At 43.9% G+C, this 17,551-nt stretch overlaps 1 protein-coding gene across 3 annotated transcripts in view; it reads right to left on the reverse strand.

Annotated features, from left to right (window-relative positions):
• The window catches only part of ELMOD1 (ELMO domain containing 1), a 40,106-nt gene extending 24,785 nt beyond the window's left edge, over positions 1–15,321 (reverse strand). For 2 of the 3 annotated variants that reach the window (XM_015852230.2, XM_015852228.2), the window contains exon 1: positions 14,661–14,881. The gene's annotated coding sequence lies outside the window, so the exon portion shown is untranslated. Of the gene's footprint in view, positions 1–14,660; positions 14,882–15,085 lie in introns of those variants that run through there. The other variant, XM_015852229.2, reaches the window with a different exon arrangement.
• Between the last annotated feature and the right edge of the window lie 2,230 nt (positions 15,322–17,551).

Consider the following 17,551-nt stretch of genomic DNA (forward strand, 5'->3'; position numbering starts at 1 on the left):
AAAGAATTGCTTAAATAATGCTCATATGTGAAGAGATTCAGACTTCACAGTTTACTGTACTTTATTTATATCCTGTAAATGACAATTAACATGCCAGAAAACAAAGGAGTACAGTTTCACAGTTGGGAAAAACTTTGTCTAAGATCTAAAGTTAACACATTTTCAAGTTTTGTACCAATACAAAACACACGTACAGGCTTGGATGAAGGCTACTCAGATAAGAAGTTATTTAAGAGAACTTTTCCTTCATGCAGCCTCCAGAAGACAGCCTGAAGGCCTTCAAAATCTGGCCTCTTTTGTCACATAATGGAAAGCTCTATGTCTAAAGAAACATATATATGTGTGTATACACAGACACAAACACAGTGTTTTTGTTTTTGTTTTGCAGAATCTATCAGCACTGATGAGATAAAAATCTTCTTAAGCTAACTTGTTCTTATTTTCTTTCCATTTCACAAGTTTTACACTATGCTGTTGCCTGTTGACAGGAACAGAAGCAGTGTTTAAGTTCACAAAAATGCAGCTATCCTGTTGGATTACATCTCATACCACTTACTAAAAATATATAATCCCTCAACTGTGAAACCTTCCTTCATTTATATTGTTTTTGACTGGCTGAATCATGTTGCTGTCCCCTGAATACAGCTGTAATTGGTGGTGGCTGCAGAGACACCTGCTTGCAAGGGTAGAGAGAAGCTGACATCAAGCTCTGGCTCTTCAGTGAAAGCAGTAGGCAGGCTCCTAGCACCTCCCGCTGCAGCTTTTGATAGACCTTTGATGGCAGCAGGCACAGGGAGCACAGGAGACAGGCAAAAACTGGAGGGGATGTAACTTGCTCCCCTCCTCCAGTCTAATAATTTGCTGTTTAAAGGATACCACTTGTGAAAGATTCTCACAGCTGAGTCTCAGCTTTTTAGCATCAAAGGGAGGGTGAACAAAGGGAGCTTCAGCACAGTATTCGACCCATGAGGGCAGCTGTGTAAGGAAGACGCCAGAGGTGCCAGGAGTTGTCAGATCAACGCTTCCTTGAAGGGTGTGTGAGCCTCAGCCTCCAAGGTCAGCTCCTTCCTCTTCCTGATCAAGGTCCATGCTGACAACAAAGTGAGAGTAAAGCAGCAAGATCAAGAGGAAAAGAAATCACTCGCCTGCACTCTAGGGCAGTCTCATTCAGCTACATCATGGTGGGAGCCGCAAAGCACTCTTCCTTCTAGTACAGTTATCAGCTACAGCCTATTATAGGTTTGATTTGAATGCTTGCTAAAAATTAGACTGTTTCAAAAACTAGCTCTTAAGAAGTTAATGCTGCTGTTCATAAACCTCTGCCTTCACTCAGAGAACTAAACTAAAAGGAGGGATATTAGTTGGAAAGAAAAAGCATAACTGACATAGCAAGTATTAAAAGTGTTTGTTCTAAACCTTTTTAAAAACTCACCCCTAGATTCATTCAAAAGAATAATTCTCCATTTAACTAAAGGAAAGGAAAAAAGTCACAAAAATGAATCATAGAATTATTAAGGTTGGAAAGACCACTAACATTATCTGCCCAACCTTTAACTTATCCCCATCATGTCCACTAACCACGTCCCTCAGTGCCACATCTCCACATTTCTTGAACACCACCACCTCCCTGGGCAGCCTGTGCCACTGCCTCATCACTCTCTCTGAGGAGAAATTTTTCCTAATGTCCAACCTCAACCTCCCCTGGTGCAACGTAAAGCCATTACCTCACATCCTACAGAAACACTAAAGTCCTAATACCACAAAAGCTTACATCAAGGCTTTTCAGAGTGGAGAGTAATGGAAGTTCACCTCATCGAGTTCTACAGCCAGTCCCTGACAGCACGGACCCAGCCCTCAGCCAGGTTAACACAGCAGTAAGAACAGCTTTCTTCACTGAAGCCCAAAGCCATCGTGTTCCACCAGACCACCAAGTAAGCTTTCAGAATCTGGAGGCAAGACTTTCAGTGCAAACAGATCACACAGAGCCTACACTGATGCCTTATGACCACAGACTACCCCAAGTTGAGGGACCCTCAAGCATCACTGAATCCAACTTCTGGCTCCATGCAGGACCATCCAAAGTTCAAGTCCTTTGTCCGAGACATTGTCCAAACGCTCCTTGAACCCTGGGAGGTGGAGTTTGATAAAGATTTTGTGTGTGTGTGTCACGGGTTACCTAGATTTACCTATGCCCGTGACAGGGGAAGCCACCCCGTGGGCCCCCCCCCGGGGCCCGGAAAGGAGGGGGAAAAAGGGAGTGGGATAAAACAGCGACAATCTAAGGAGGAAAAACTTATTTTACTAAATATGATACCGAAATACAAGATAACACAATATAATATAATTGAGGCTAACAAATTGAACGAAACAGAGAGAGAGAGTCCCCGAAAAACGAGAGGCCTATTGTGAACTCTAGGCGACACGGCTGGAACGCTTCCCACTCTCCAAGAAGTTCGAGAGAAGAAGGAGGGCACTCCAGCCTGGGAACGAGATTATATAGAGTCCTGGTCCCATGACTTATCATTAACCCTGTTGTTCTCTGGGATATGTAGTCTTCTTCTGTGGACTGCACATTCAATAGAAGTATCCATACTTGACATGATGTTATGATGTGGAATACTGATAGCAAAATTACAAAATTACAAAACCATGACAGTGTGTGTGTGTGTGTGAAGAATATTTAAACTCTGAAAAAAACATACATTTCCACAATTCACAGCTGAGTAACTTCAATTATTCATAAACCTTGAGAGCCACAACTCTAGTTTCTATAAGCCTTTTTCTACTTAAAATGTAATAGATTCCGTTTACCTTAAAAAAAAAAAAAGAAAAGAAAAAAGAAAAAAGAAAAGAAAAACAATATATCAAATAAAATTAATGACTGATCAATTTCACTTCCAAAGTTGTTACAACATTTCAGTAAGAAAAACAGCTATAGCTTTGGACTACATTTACACAGCTTTAGAGAAGCCTTCCCACCATATTTCAGGCAACTGCCACTTAGTGTGTGCTGAGATTTAACTCTGCTTCCTATCTTAAGGAAAGGTACACTATAAGAGTTTCCTCAGTAAGTTGGATATCTGAAGACAAGAAAGGCTTTTAAGTTCCACTCATAGTAAAGGAAACAGTCTGCAAGTGACAGTAACTGAATTAGTTAGTGAGCTTGCAGAAAGAAGCAAAATAATTAGCCAAATTATCCTTTGTTGAGAAGTTCACACGGGTTATTTGGGGAGTTTTGGTCAGTTTCTCAAAACACAGATTCCTGCAGAAATACTTCTGTCATGAAGTCACATCTGAACACAGAGAGCCAGCAGGCACCCAGTGAGGACAGGATGCTGGTCACTGCACCCACCCAGTGCTCCAGGAGCCACGCCAGCACTTTCACCCACAGCCTAAGAATAACATTCCTACTTTAAGCTATACAGACTCACATTTGCTCACTGAGAAACCTGGAAAACACTTCCTTTCTTCTCTATTTGTAGATGGCCTTTAAGTTTTTGTTGTTGGTGGGTTTTTTTTTTTGTTTTTTTTTTTTTTTTTTTTGTTTGTTTTGTTTGTTTTTTTCCGTTAAATTCCAGTCAGGCTAGGCTAAATATAAACACAATCAGGTTTGATTTTGTAAGCTGTTTTGCAAGATATTAGTACCCAATAAGCACCTCACACCAACAGCACACAGATCCACCTCTGAAAACCTCTTGGCAGAATGTATTAAGTTTGCACTTGAGACTTGCATTCTGAGGCTATAGGTGGGAGATGACACAGCAAGGATACAGGTTTGGATCTCCCATGGGCTCAAGTTTCTCAGCTTGTGCAATTTCATCCACACCACTTATAAGAAATTTAACTCCTCCATCCCACAACATACACAGATACCTGTTCACTGTAAATGGTTTAATTCAGTTTATCTTAAAAGAGATAAGAGTCCCCACTCCTAAAACGAGCAGCAAAAATTGGCAGAGATGTAGTACTGTTATACAACACAGCAAAACTATGTCAAGTTCTTTGTCAAAATATAAATTCCTTAAACAAGCACTAACTAGTTGGACTCTTGTGGCTATTTACAACCTGCTAAGCAGCACAACCAAACAGGCATCTATCTGAAAGGCTAACAGTGGCTGGAGGCTTAAGGAAGTCGAGAAAGACTTAAAAGTCATATCTTGCTCTGAAGCCGAGGAGTTGCTTTGTCTGTCCTCAAGACAGATGTAGTTTCAGTTGAGGGAAAAAATCACCATATATGCAGGATAAAATATAATAAAAGTAATCTTCACAGCATTTGTTTTCCAAGCCAATGACTCACCTGACATATTTTAGACATATTTGGAAGGTTTATATTCCAATCGCAAAGAAGGAATAGCTCTGCTGAAGACACATATCATGAGCACCGCTGAGCAGGCTGAATATAGGACTTTGTTAATGTGGATCATTAGATTACCATTAGTTCAAGTTTCCCTCCTCACACAAATAAAAAAAGAAAAATACATGTTTGAAGTACATGGTTCACATACTTCATGATGGTATGAAGAACAACATTCATACCATCTGTTGTCAACTCAGGTTTCAGCTTTTGTTTCCAGCAGCATCCTGAATTGCCACCTACACATCACTGACCTCAAAAGCCTGGAAATATTTATTTGTGAGGGACAACAATTTTGAGTTTTAGGTCACCAACAGTGTGACATGAGATAGATGGATAGATAGATAGATAGATAGATAGATAGATAGATAGATAGATAGATAGATAGATAGATGGAAAGAAAGAATCATTAACGCTTCTCTACCCCAAGCACCAATGTGCAATGGCTAGAATTAGAAAGGGGACAAGTATCTATGTCATGAAATGTCTCAGGAGATCCTGGTGGCTAGCAAGCTGGCCAAGAGCCAGCAGCATGCAAAGTAAGCTAACAGTGCTCATGGCTGCAAAAAGAGAAGCACAGCCAGTAGATCAAGGAAAGGAATTGTCTTCTCCTACTTAGTGGTTATTGGACCACATTTAGGGACCGTATCTAATTTTGGGTGCCAACAAAACACGAAGTACACCAATTAAGTGGAGCAGGTTCAGCAGGGTCCACAGATGTTGAAGGAGAGGACAAGGCCCTGAGAGCTTGGTCTGACCTCAGAACTGAGCCTGCAGCAAACGAGATTGTGAAGAAGATCTCCTGGGCTCCCTCCTAGCTTTTGATCCCCTGCTTCCCCCAGCACTTCTTAAGGGGAGATCTCAGGTACCCTGAGTTATGTCTGCTTTACAGATTACTTGGACAGGGTAGCATCAGGTGCAGAAGTTTTTGCTATCTTATTAGTTTGGGAGCTATCAACTTCTCACTAAAATCCTATATAAATTGCACTGTTCACCATGAAAAGTACCTAACAGCACTTTCCAACTTGCACTGATACCTGAAGGTGGAATAAAAGTTGCTTAAAAAATGATATATAAATATGTATATATAATATGTTAGTTTAATATATAATTATATAAAAATATACAAATTATATAGTATATATTTAATAACCCAATAAAAACAGGATTTTTGCTAGTCTTAATTGCAGCGTACTTACTTGAACAATACTTGAAGGGAGCATATAAGCAGAAAGGGGAATGGCTGTTTACGAGGATGGATAGTGACAGGACAAGGGGGAATGGTTTTAAACTGAGACAGGGGAGGTTTAGGTTAGATATCTGGAGGAAGTTTTTCACCCAGAGGGCGGTGATGCACTGGAACAGGTTGCCCAAGGAGGTTGTGGATGCCCCATCCCTGGAGGCATTCGAGGCCAGGCTGGATGTGGCTCTGGGAAGCCTGGTCTGGTGGTTAGCAACCCTGCACATAGTGGGGTGTTGAAACCAGATGATCACGTGGTCCTTTTCAACCCAGGCCATCCTATGGTTCTATGATTACTTATAGGTTCTTAAAAAATACCACATAGACTTCTCCAACTCACAATATGACCTTGGAAACTGCTCCATTTTACAATTCTGTATTTCACCGGGAGAATGAAAGAAAGGCTGGATATGAAGTAAAACCTCACTGAATTTTACTCATCTCTAAAAGGTCCTTCAAGCATAAGCATATTACAATGCTTATGCAATTCAAAGAAGGAGCCCCAAGTAAAAGCTTCAAATCAGGACAAGCACAAAAAAGCCTTCCCCCAAAACGCTAAATAATACTTTTAAAGCCTACAATTCTGCAATCTCACCAGCACTTCACTCCAGGCCATTAATGCCTCTTTAAAATGCTAAATAATCTCACAGATTTGTGACAGAAACAAGGAAGCTGCAGGAGGGTTTTACAATGCCTGTAAGAGTCACTGAGAGTTAAAACTGCACTTGGATTCAAGGAAACTCACTTACCAAACCTCTAACACCATCTACTTAGGTCTACCACATTAAAATTTGTCAGTAGATAAGGATCACCTGGCAACTACTAAGTAGATAAGCCACATTTTGCCACAGATAACATCAAGCCGAAGCTCAACATCATAGAAGCATCTCCAGTTCATTGTTGTTATCTGCCCCTGAAAACCAAGTCATTTGTTCCATATTTGGCTTTCTATAAGGAATTAAATTTTAGAAATTCAGCAAAGGAGGCACATATGCGTACACATATATGTTGAATGTGGAATTATGGCAATAACTACTTTTACTGATTTCAATTAGTTATGCTCTATTACAGTGTTGAAAGACGTGGGAAAAATGAAAATTAAGTCCCTTCAGGTGAGTAGTGAATATTTCAATGGGCACATTCTTTTTCTAATACAAAACATGAAGTTAAAAAGCAGAAGCTCTCCACACCCCAGAATACTGCAGTCTTCCAGAAATGCAAACAGACGCTTAAATACATTAATTCTTTTAAGTGTTGTCTCTGTCTTCAGTATTTCCAATCTTAAACAAGCTTACTTTATTATTTTTTAAGGAAGTATATTTGATCCAGAAGAGGACTGAGTAGGTAATATGTCAGCTAAAAATGAGAAGTTAAATGAAAACGAAGTCTCATGCTTGAGAAGAGCTTTCAATGGACAACAAATGGAATATTTATTAATTCATGTCTTATATAAAGGAATTTCGTCATTTCTTATGAACCTTCAACTTGGCCCTTGATGAGTTCACCCAGTAGAGCAGCAGCCACTGGCTCAGGTCTGTCTATATGGCTTACGGTGCCATGGTTCTGGCCTACTTCCTCTGTTTCCATACATACTACAGAACAGCTTGTACTGTGAGGCAGCCTGTTCTAAATAAAATATCATACTTTGTAGCAACATTCCTTCAAGCTTAGAATAAATAATATGAGACTAGGTGCATAAAATCCAGAAGAGGAAACCTGGTTAGCTCTCAGACTCATTACTGCACAAGCTCCATGAAAGAAAGGAAACAAACAAACAAAACCCAACACAATATCAAGCCTCCCCTCCATCCTTCAAAATGACTACTTTAAACAGGGAATAAGTTAGACCCCCTTGCCTTTCCCTCTTTGTTTCTACGTCACTACTTAGATTAGCTGAGGGTATAAGGTAAAGAGTAAAAATGAACTACGGGCTTGCCTTCAAAATTAACTGAAGCTTAGATCTGCCACATTTTTACCAGTTCCCAGTAAACAATAGCTATGTGGAAAAACATCCTATCAATGGCTCACTCTTTCTCTGTTCTTTCCCCAGCCTCTCCAATATGTGTTATTTTTACTTGGAAATGGTAGGATAAATGCAGCCATTAGATTAATACAACTACCCATCAACTATCAGCCTGAAATCATGTATAACCCTAGACTTTCATATTTAGGTGGCTAACTTACAAAAACAAACAAACGAAAAGACAGCAGGGATGTTAGGTTATAGGTCAGACAGTGCTTTCCCCTGGAGAAGCACTTCACCCTGGAACTGGGTGAGAGTCATACAGTTCATACTGATCTATCAAAAAATTGCTCCATTTGATGCCCATTTTTTCTATCACTGCACTCAGATTCTTTTGACATACCAGTGACGACTTTTGTATGGAGCTCTCCAAGGTAGGCATGCAAGAGTAAAGCATGTATGAGTTTATGCACGTCCTCCTATGAATTTACAGGCACAGTTTTCCCTAAAAGATTTGAGAGTAACCATTTCCTATGAAGCAAGTCAGCAGATAATGTCAAAAAATAACTGAAGTATTTGAGCATCCTATGACAAGTGTTACGCTCCAACCATTAGCTGCCCAAATTAGTGCAATCTGCAGAGGGACCACAATAAATGAGCAACATACTTTATCTGTAGTAAAGATGACTGGAAATCCCACTGTGGTTTTTCTTCTGCAAGCTTTACAACCTACAATTTCATCCAAGAGAGTAGGAAACCAGGACAGTTCCAAGTACGTGACCTTGCTAGAAGCTCTGGGTCTTCTGTGCAGCAAGCACACAACTAGTTCAGGGTAGATTTCTCTGGTTTTACTAATGTCTGGGGCATGTAGAAGTTGAAGAAAGAATCTATTTGTCCATGGAAACTAGAAAGTTTTTTTAAGTTGTTGCTATAAACAGTGCAAACCTCATGCTTTGGTTGGAGCCATTCTTAGGAAAAAAAGTGAAATGGTAACACGTTCAAAACTCATCTTAGGGGCATCTTTCCAAGTCTGTCATTCAAACAGGCTTACGTACTGACAGTTACCAGTTGAATCTTCAGCTTAAAAGAGTCACAAGTATCTTACTAAGTTTTAGTTTCCATTAACAGGTGTTGAAAACACTGAAATGGGTTACATTAAGATTCCTTTCATCCTTCTGTACCCTAAGAAAACTCTAAGTAGCACCAAAATCAAGCTCTATCAGTGGTGGAGAATGGAAACTGTAATGGAGTTTGGTGCCAGGGACATTTGCAGCAAAAAGGAAAATTGTAACACCAACACCCCACTATGATGACCAAGTAAAAGGAAAAGATGATGAAAACCTGCAAAATGAAGACAGAATACTTTGAAGGTCAGTACAGCCATACCAGCTGGCAAGCAAAATGTATGAAACACTTTCATATAGGGCTTAAGAAACATCCTCACATCCTCCCATGGTAATCATGGGAGGTGTCCTTTCTCAAAGAGTAGAAGGATGGTCAATAGCAAGGAAAGGGGGAGGTACCATAGTTTCCTCCTTCCCTCTACCTCTTCCTGTTATGTCCTTTGCTTTCTTTTAGGTGCTCACTTTCAGACAAAACAGGATGCTGGCAAGGATTTGATGTCAGAAGTTTGAAAAAGGGGAATAAGACAACACGGGAAGATGAGAGAGAAGAAGCACAAAGAACAGAGGAAACGGTTCTTGGAATATTATTACTGAAGGGGAAGAACAAAGCAAAGCCAGGAAGAATGCAAACTAGGGCAGGATGATTGACAGCATTGCTGTAATACACTCGTTCTTAATACAATGCACACTGAAAGTCTTCCTTCAACATCTCTTTTGACTTAGGGCATGTACTTTTTATATTCCTAACCTTTACCACAAAGGCAAAGCGATAGTTAGAGATATTACTTGAAGAAAGTAAGTAAAAGAAGTTTCTAAGCCTTTTCAGCAGACTTATCTACAATAAATCAGTAATATGAGCTCATATAGTACCTGAGATGTAGTACCAGCACTGATCTTTGCAAAGAACATCTCTAACTCAAAACACTTGTAATGGCAGTGGCCAGGGCAAGCACAGTTCACAGAACATGACTATCTAAGATCCTTGGATGTTCCAATCTGGTATCCCCACCAAATAGATGGGCATAGACTGTATGACTTCTTAATCTGTGCCCAGAGTATATCCCATTTCCCTTATCTTTCTTTGGAAGCACCCTCGTTCCTCTCCCTTCTGCAAGTGGCACAGCAAGAACTCCTCTTTTCCTCCTTCAACCCATCTGTTCTTGTCAGGCTGCCTTAACACTGACAGCATGAAGGCCTAGCAAGCCCAAATGTAACAAAACCCACATTGATCTTCATGTTTCCTAGAGGCACAGCCTGCTTGATAGTATGCACCCAAGCCAATGTTGATATGGATGCGGCTCTGTGAAGGTAAAGTGGGAAAGAGAGTAAAAGACTTGTTCTTATAACTGCCTATTAGAGATATGGAAAGGGATGACAGTTTCCATGAACACAGGTTTGGTTCATACTAAGGTGCCCACTTCTATCACCTGCCAGCCTACCAGATTGTGAAAGTATTACCGGTACGGTAAATAAACTGTTTCTGTGTCATGGATAAATCGCAATATCTGAAGCACTCTGGAAAAAAAACAGAAAGTAGTTTGGGATTTGTTGTTATTTTTGCTTTATATTTCTTATATGAAGAGTAGTAAAGTCCAGTGGCAAAATTTCTATTCATCATCAGTGCAATCTGGTAATGACCACAAGAAGCCGTACTCAATATGCTGACCCCAGAAGCATCAGAGTTTTGGGGTCCAAGGAAACTTATCCGTTCATTTTTGGCAAACAGGCACATAATATATGGCAGAAAGAATAAGCTATGATTTAAGTCTTGCCTGATCAGACTTGATGCTTCTCATAATGGTGTAACTGTTTCAGCAGACAAGGGAAGAGCCACTGATGTCACCTATCTGTATTTCAGTGAGGTCTTTGACACAGTCCCCCTAACATCCTTCTCTACAAATTAATAAGATATGGATTTGACAGGTGGACTGTTCAAAGGAAGAGGAACTGGTTATAACATTGCACCCAGAGAGTGATGGTCAATGGCTCAATGTCCAGATGGAGATCAGTGACAAGTGGCATCCTTCAGGGGTCACTACTGGGATCAGTGCTCTTCAACATCTTCATCAATGACATCAGCAGTGGGATCAAATGCACCCTCAGCAAGTTTGCGGATGACACTAAGCTGTTGGATGCAGTCGAAATGCATGAGTAACAAGATGCTATCGAGAGGGACCTAGACATAATTGAGGAGTGGGCCCAGGTGAACCTCATGAGGTTCATCAAATCCAAGTGCAAGGTCTTGAACAGGGCTCATAGCAATCCCTGCTATCAGTACAAGCTGTAAGGATGGAGTACAGCCCTGACAAAAGGAGCTGGGGATATTGGTGGATGGGAAGCTGGACATGAGCCAGGACCGAGCCCTTAGCTGCATCAAATGATGATCCAGCCCAGTGAGACTGGATGACTTTTAAGGATTCCTTCCAAACAGTCCTATGATTATATAAGTCCTATGCTTGCAATGTTGATAATCAGTTGTACACAGGCTGTTTGTGTAAAGAATGCCTCTTTAGGACCTTATGTACCTTCAGAAGATATCAGTTAACTGTGAGTGAATTAGCAGCATGGTACAAAGAGATGAGGAGACAGGATCCTGCATGACTCATTTTCTTGGCCACGATAGCTCTGTCTGAGCATCCATCTCTGTGTAGGAAAATACATATCACATGAGCTACAGCTACATCAGCACTTAGCACAGACCAACAGAAATGTCTCAGCCAAGGGAAAAAAAACAACAATGCTAACCATTTGAAACTGAAACTACATAGTGGGGAGCAGGAGGAACAGATGTTTGTTTTTAAACAAAGCACCTGATACTGACAGTAGACAAGCTCCAGCCTTGTCTCTGGGGCTGGCTGACTGGTGGCAGGCAGGATGCAGTAAGACAGCTCCCAGAACATGTCCTCCCACTTATTTTCAGGTGTTCCCAGACTAGCCCACAATACCAGCTGAGGAAGAAATGAACAAACTGAACTGAACCATTAGTGTATGCATGCCTATTAAGATGAAAAAAATGCATGTGAAGTAATGCTGGATGAAGTAACTGATATCAGAAAGGAGATACTCGCAGGTACATGGTTTCCTATGGTGACAGTGCTGAAGATTATACCTCCCAAATCTTCTCTTACAAGCTGCCATTTCAACTCTTCAATCTACAGTTTTTTCTTCATATTCCATCTTTTCACTCCTGCATTTCTCCTGTTCTCCATACTCCTATATACACCTGTGACTGTAGCTGGCCGGAACATAACTGATCACTCAACCTAGGGACCTGCAGACAGATTAGCACACATTAAAAACACCAAGCCCAGGCCCTTGGTTACAGTCAGGTACAAGTGCTGGAAACTCTCTTACGAAGGGCCTCTCAGCTGCAGCAGAAAGCTGAGAAGTGCTTTCTCACATCTTGTTGGAAGCGAGGGACAGCTCACTTGAGAATGAACTGCCAGGAGTACCAAGCTGGTGTGGGGCTCTTAATTGGTTTTGTGCGTGGGTGGATGGGAACTGCTCACTTGATTACAGCTGAGTCTTGAAATCAACATCCTTTACAGGAGACTACAACATCAATTGGGAGTGCTCCTGGAGCGGGACTCCTGGCTTCGTTTCTTTGGAGAGTTCAGTTCTCTTGTAGTGAGACTGCTGAGACCTGAACCAGCACAGGGACACAGGAGAGGGTCTCCAGAGGATGTGTCAGATACTCAGGCTTGCTGCAAGCCAGCTTGCTAGTGCAGACATATCCATAATTTGTTTCAAGGCAAAGTCAGACAGGTTCAATGCCTGACTTCACCCTGAAAAGGAGCACTCAGGCAGCCCCACTCATGATGTGAAGTGACTCAGGAGGCTGCTCCTGCAGCCCCTGCTGTCTCACTTCTCTTTCCACAGCCTGGCAGGAGCAAGCAGCATTTCCAGCTCAAGCTCAGGCACTGCCACATTTCTCCCAGCTTGGTGTTGGCACATGGCACAGAGCACAGCTCAGTGCCTGCAGATACTGAGGATGCTAAGCCTGAATCACAGTCTCAGTGCTATGCTGCCGTGGCCATTCCCTGCATCTCTTCACATAAGTTTTTGGATTCTTTTCATTTTGTTTTTCCTCAGTCTATTCCACTTTCCTGACTGGAATTTCACCAGTTGTCTTCCTCTCCAATATTCAGTCAGACCAGCCTTCTTTAAAGATCAGAGTCTGCTATCAAAGCCTGCATTCAAGAAAAGTAAATTCTTCTATGCAATCTTCTGGCCTACATTACAGAGCCAAAGATCCCAAGGGAATGTCACATAAAACAAGCTTTCCAATCAAGAGGAACAAGAAGATGTTCATTAAAAATATAATAATAATAATAATAAATAATAAAAATAAAATAGTTTCATGAGCCAGGGGACATTAAGCCACACAAGATCAGATCTCCAGGCAGCCCTGGCTTGCTCTTGCAACTCACCGCTAACACTTCACATGGTCCCTTGGGAGAAATAAAGCTGCCCCAGCTCTGTTTACCACCCGTGCCTGTCTGTATAACTGAACAGGTTTTGCTAACATCGGTTACATTGTGGGACTGTAATTCCAGGGCAAGAGTGACAGAAAGATCACTGAGCCAGAGGAGACCCTTGGGCTTGCAAGAGCCCAATGCAATTGCAGCCAATAATACAATTCTATCCCACAGCTGTCCCTCAAATGTGGGCATTTCAGTTACACGCTCGGCCCTAGCAGGTTACATAGCAAAAAGTATTGTATTATTCATCAGCAAGCCAGCAGGAAAGTTAACCAATGTGTTGTTAGCTCATTTCCTATTGTCTAGTGCTTTCCTGGAAGTATTTTCTACTGTTATTCTGTCAACAGCAGTACATACAATATCTGGTGCTGTCACATGATTTCATTCCTGAGGAACCATAGGCTTCCTGTCTCCAAGCATCTATTAGCCCAGCTGATAAATCTAGTGCTACAGGAATGTGGGTTTGCACTTGTTTCAGCTGAAATACTACTGAAAGCAATACACAAATTATGAGAACCGAGCAAGTCAGGAGATCTTTCTAGATGCAGCTCCTCCTCTTCAGTTTGCAAACACAATGTTGCACGTAACCAAAAAGTCAGAGGAACACAAGGGAAAAGTCAGAGGAAAGCAGGTTCTCCCATAAAGCAGTGAGTCTTTTCTGGATTTGGGTTCCTCTAAAAACGTCAGATAAACTGGGCTACAAACAGGCTGACTGGTGTCAGGGAGAGGAGATGTTCTCATCACAATCGCACCGCTGCCTCAGCTCTTGGAGGCTCTCCCAGCACAAAACGATGCCCTTTAGAAACGCAGAACTGTTCGAAGCGGGAGGCGAACTGCGCGTCAGCAGCGGTGCAGGGGGTGATGCAGGTTTCGGGAAGTGATGCCATTTCTCCTATTTCACTTCGGGATACACTGGGCTGGTCGGGGGCGGGGACAGGGGAAGAGATGAATGAAAAGCCGGGTTTACTAAAGCGTGCGAGCCTGAGAATTAATTTATTTCCAACAGTTGCTAACATGGCTCCTTTGTTCCGAACGCCTTTGTCACAAACCCAGCTACCTGCTAAGCCGGGCCGGGATAAAGCGGTGCCACCGCGTTCCCCTCCGAGCAGCTCAGCCGCTCCGCTTTAACCCTTCTCACGGGAAGGCAGGGAAAGCGGCGGCGGGGAAGGACGGATCCGGCACAAAGACGGCGCTCATCGGTCCCGGAGTTGAACTCGGGATCGCTCGGAACTTCGCCGCGCCATCACCGCTCCGTGATGGGTGGGCGCAGCGCCAGCAGAACCCCGACCCCCCGCGCTCCGCAGCCCGCGGCCACAGCTCGGCACGGCGCCGGGGCCGCCCCGCAGAGCGGCCTGCGGCGGGCACGGGGTCCGCCCGCGTCCCGAGGGGCAAAACTTCGCTCCCGGCGTCGGACCCGGACCCCGACCCGGGCCCGGCCGCCCCGCCCGCCGCCACCCCCGGAGCCGCCCGCGGGCCCCGGGCCGCGCCGCTCACTCACCGCGCCGCTACAGCCCCATGGCGCGTCCCGGGCCACCGTCGGCGGGCGGTGCGGAGCCGCGATCCGGGTCGCTCCGCTCCGCTCCTGCGGCGCCCGGAGAAGGTGAGGAGGAGGAGGAGGCGGCTGAGGAAGGCGGGTGCCGGTGCCGCCTACCGGAGGGCGAGGGGGGGAGCGCTCGCCGCCCAGCCGCAGCCTGAGGGCCGCCCGCACCGCGGCTGAGGCGGGGACCCGAGCCCGCCCCGGGGAGGGGAAGGGGCCGGGAGGATGCTGCCGGTCCCCGGCAACCCGCCGAGGACTGTCCCTTCAAGGGCAGAGGGCGGCCCCCGGGCGCGCTGCACAGATACAGGTTGAGATGCAGACGGCATTGAGGCAGCCCGGCCTCCCGCACCTCTCTCCCCCTCCGGCCGCCCCCGGCCGCACGGTACCTGTGTGCCCGCCGCGGCCCTGCCCCTGTATCCCAGCACGCAGACCCGCGTCCCTTCCCCTCCAGCAGCGTTATCTTGAGGACCTTCAAAGTTGCGATCTGCTCATCGGGATCACAGGTTTGCCAGGCTGTAAGGCTCCCCCCTCCAAGAGAAAACTGATCGTCGTCTGAGGCATCCACAGACGTGTTTAAAGTTGCCCAGAGCCGTAAGTACGGCCCGATGCAGGCAGCCTGCCCACCCTCACTGCCACCCGCAGCTCCCCAGATGTGCGCTGGGCTGGGGCAGGCTGGCAGGCCGCGTTCCCATCCCCACAGCGCCCAATAGGGTCGTGTTTTTCCGATGTCCTTTGGAAATGCTAATTAACCTATTTTTCAAAGTATTTTCCGTGTCTAACCTGAAAATAGCTCTCGGCATGACTGTTACAGGGGACATAGTTTAATTTCCTCCAAGACTCTTTCTTTTTCCCCAGTCACATAATCAACCATAACATTCAAGAAGCACAGTGAAAATATGAAGGTCATAAAGTTGCACGTTTACTGATGGCTCAGAAATGCCGTCCATGCCTCAGCACTGAAGGCACATCAGGCTGCTGCTTTACTCCTCCTGCACTGGGGAACGCTGTCCCTCTTTCAGCTGGGTGCCGATGGCTGTTGCCATCTGCAGAGCAGCTGCAAGGCAGGGCAGGCACAGCAGCCCCACCAAACACTGGGCATCAGGCAGCAGCACTCCTGCCTCACCTCTCACTTCAGTTATGTTTTGCACATCCAAACATCCAAAGATTTCAAGCTTAATTCCATGCATGAATACAACTAGTAAACTGGTTCCTCTTCTTGTTTTCTGTATTGTGGTGACAGTTCTATTTACTGTATCTCCATAAACTTTTCCTCTCTACAGACCCAACTTCCCCATTTCTGAACCTGTCAGGAACCGCTTTAGGTAAGAGAAGCCACGCTCAGGGGCTTCAGCAGCAGTTCAAATATGCTTCCCAAGGACTTCTAACTGAGCAGCACAGGGTACTCATAATTATGCAAGACACATCAAAAGCCAGATCCATATTAACCTTCCTTCCCAGACATCATACTTTTGTCCACAGATGTAGATGCATTTTGAACATAAGCTGGGAAGGGTTCATGTTGCAAGTCCCTTCCCATTGCAGCAAGGTAAGGGATTAGAATAATGGCCTGGAACTTCCCAGGGCCTCCTGCCTGTTAACTGATACCAGGTTGCAGTACCTGCTTCATGCTCGTTATCAGGTCCTATGTGAAGTTAAAACTAAACAGCATTTTAAAGCTATCAGTGGCATGGATAAAAAAGCCCTCAGCTCTTCTGCTTATCAGCATTTAGAGAAGCTTTTCCTACACTGTACTTTTATTTTAACAGCATAATTACCTTTTATTTGCCACAACTTGAATATACTGTGCACCACAGCAAAAGCACAGCCTGCATTTAGAAGCAGAACATTAATACATCCCAGTGTACAAACGCATTAGAAAACAAACAGAAAGGGGACTCCACTAGTTGAGCAATGTCACACACTCAGCAATAGCCAATACAGCCTGCTGTGAGTAATAATAACCAGCAAGGTCACCTGCATGATTAATTTAGTCTGTTAAAGAAGGTGACAGAAATGACCAAAAGAACCCAAACCAAAACAAAAAACAACAACAGACAGCAACCTTGTCCAGATATTTGTGAGAAAAAAACAGTCCCTCATTGTTTTGGAAGGAAGTTCTTGTTGTACAATTCACTGATAAGGATGAGATCAATAAAGAAAACACACGTTGTGCCCTTGTGAAGGACCTGCCATGTTTTGACACCATGTAGCACTTTTCTCAGAAGCACCACCCAAGCATTATTAAATGCACCACAAGGAGTTACTCTTCAACAAATGCTTTCATGGTATCATTAAGTTTTGTTTTCTTTCTGACAAGTAAGATTTTTCATTTTCTGGTAGCACAGATGGCAGCTAAAACACTTGTGCTTATTTTACATAAAACAGAATCACAGAATCACAGAATTTTAGGGGTTGGAAGGGACCTCTAGAGATCATCGAGTCCAACCCCCCTGCCAAAGCAGGCTCCCTACACCACGTCACACAGGTTGGCGTCCAGGTGGGTCTTGAATATCTCCAGAGAAGGAGACTCCACCACCTCCCTGGGCAGCCTGTTCCAGTGCTCCGTCACCCTCACTGTAAAGAAGTTCTTGCGCACATTCATATGTTGTACTTTCATCCCATTACCAGTACAGGTGAAAGGATACATTTTACCTAACACCACAACAGCCATAAGGATAGTAAGGAAAGATAAGAAAGAGAGAAAAGAAAAACAACCCTATCTGCACAAAGGGCTTTTTTACCTCAGTTTCAGAAGCCCATAGCCTTATTAAGGATAAGACATGATCCTCTCAGCATAAATCAAAACTTTCTCAGACTCTGCTTTCAATCCTCCTCACCCACCCTGGCCTTCA

This window comes from Coturnix japonica, chromosome 1, assembly GCF_001577835.2.
Source record: "Coturnix japonica isolate 7356 chromosome 1, Coturnix japonica 2.1, whole genome shotgun sequence".
NCBI classification, from domain to species: Eukaryota; Metazoa; Chordata; class Aves; order Galliformes; family Phasianidae; genus Coturnix; species Coturnix japonica.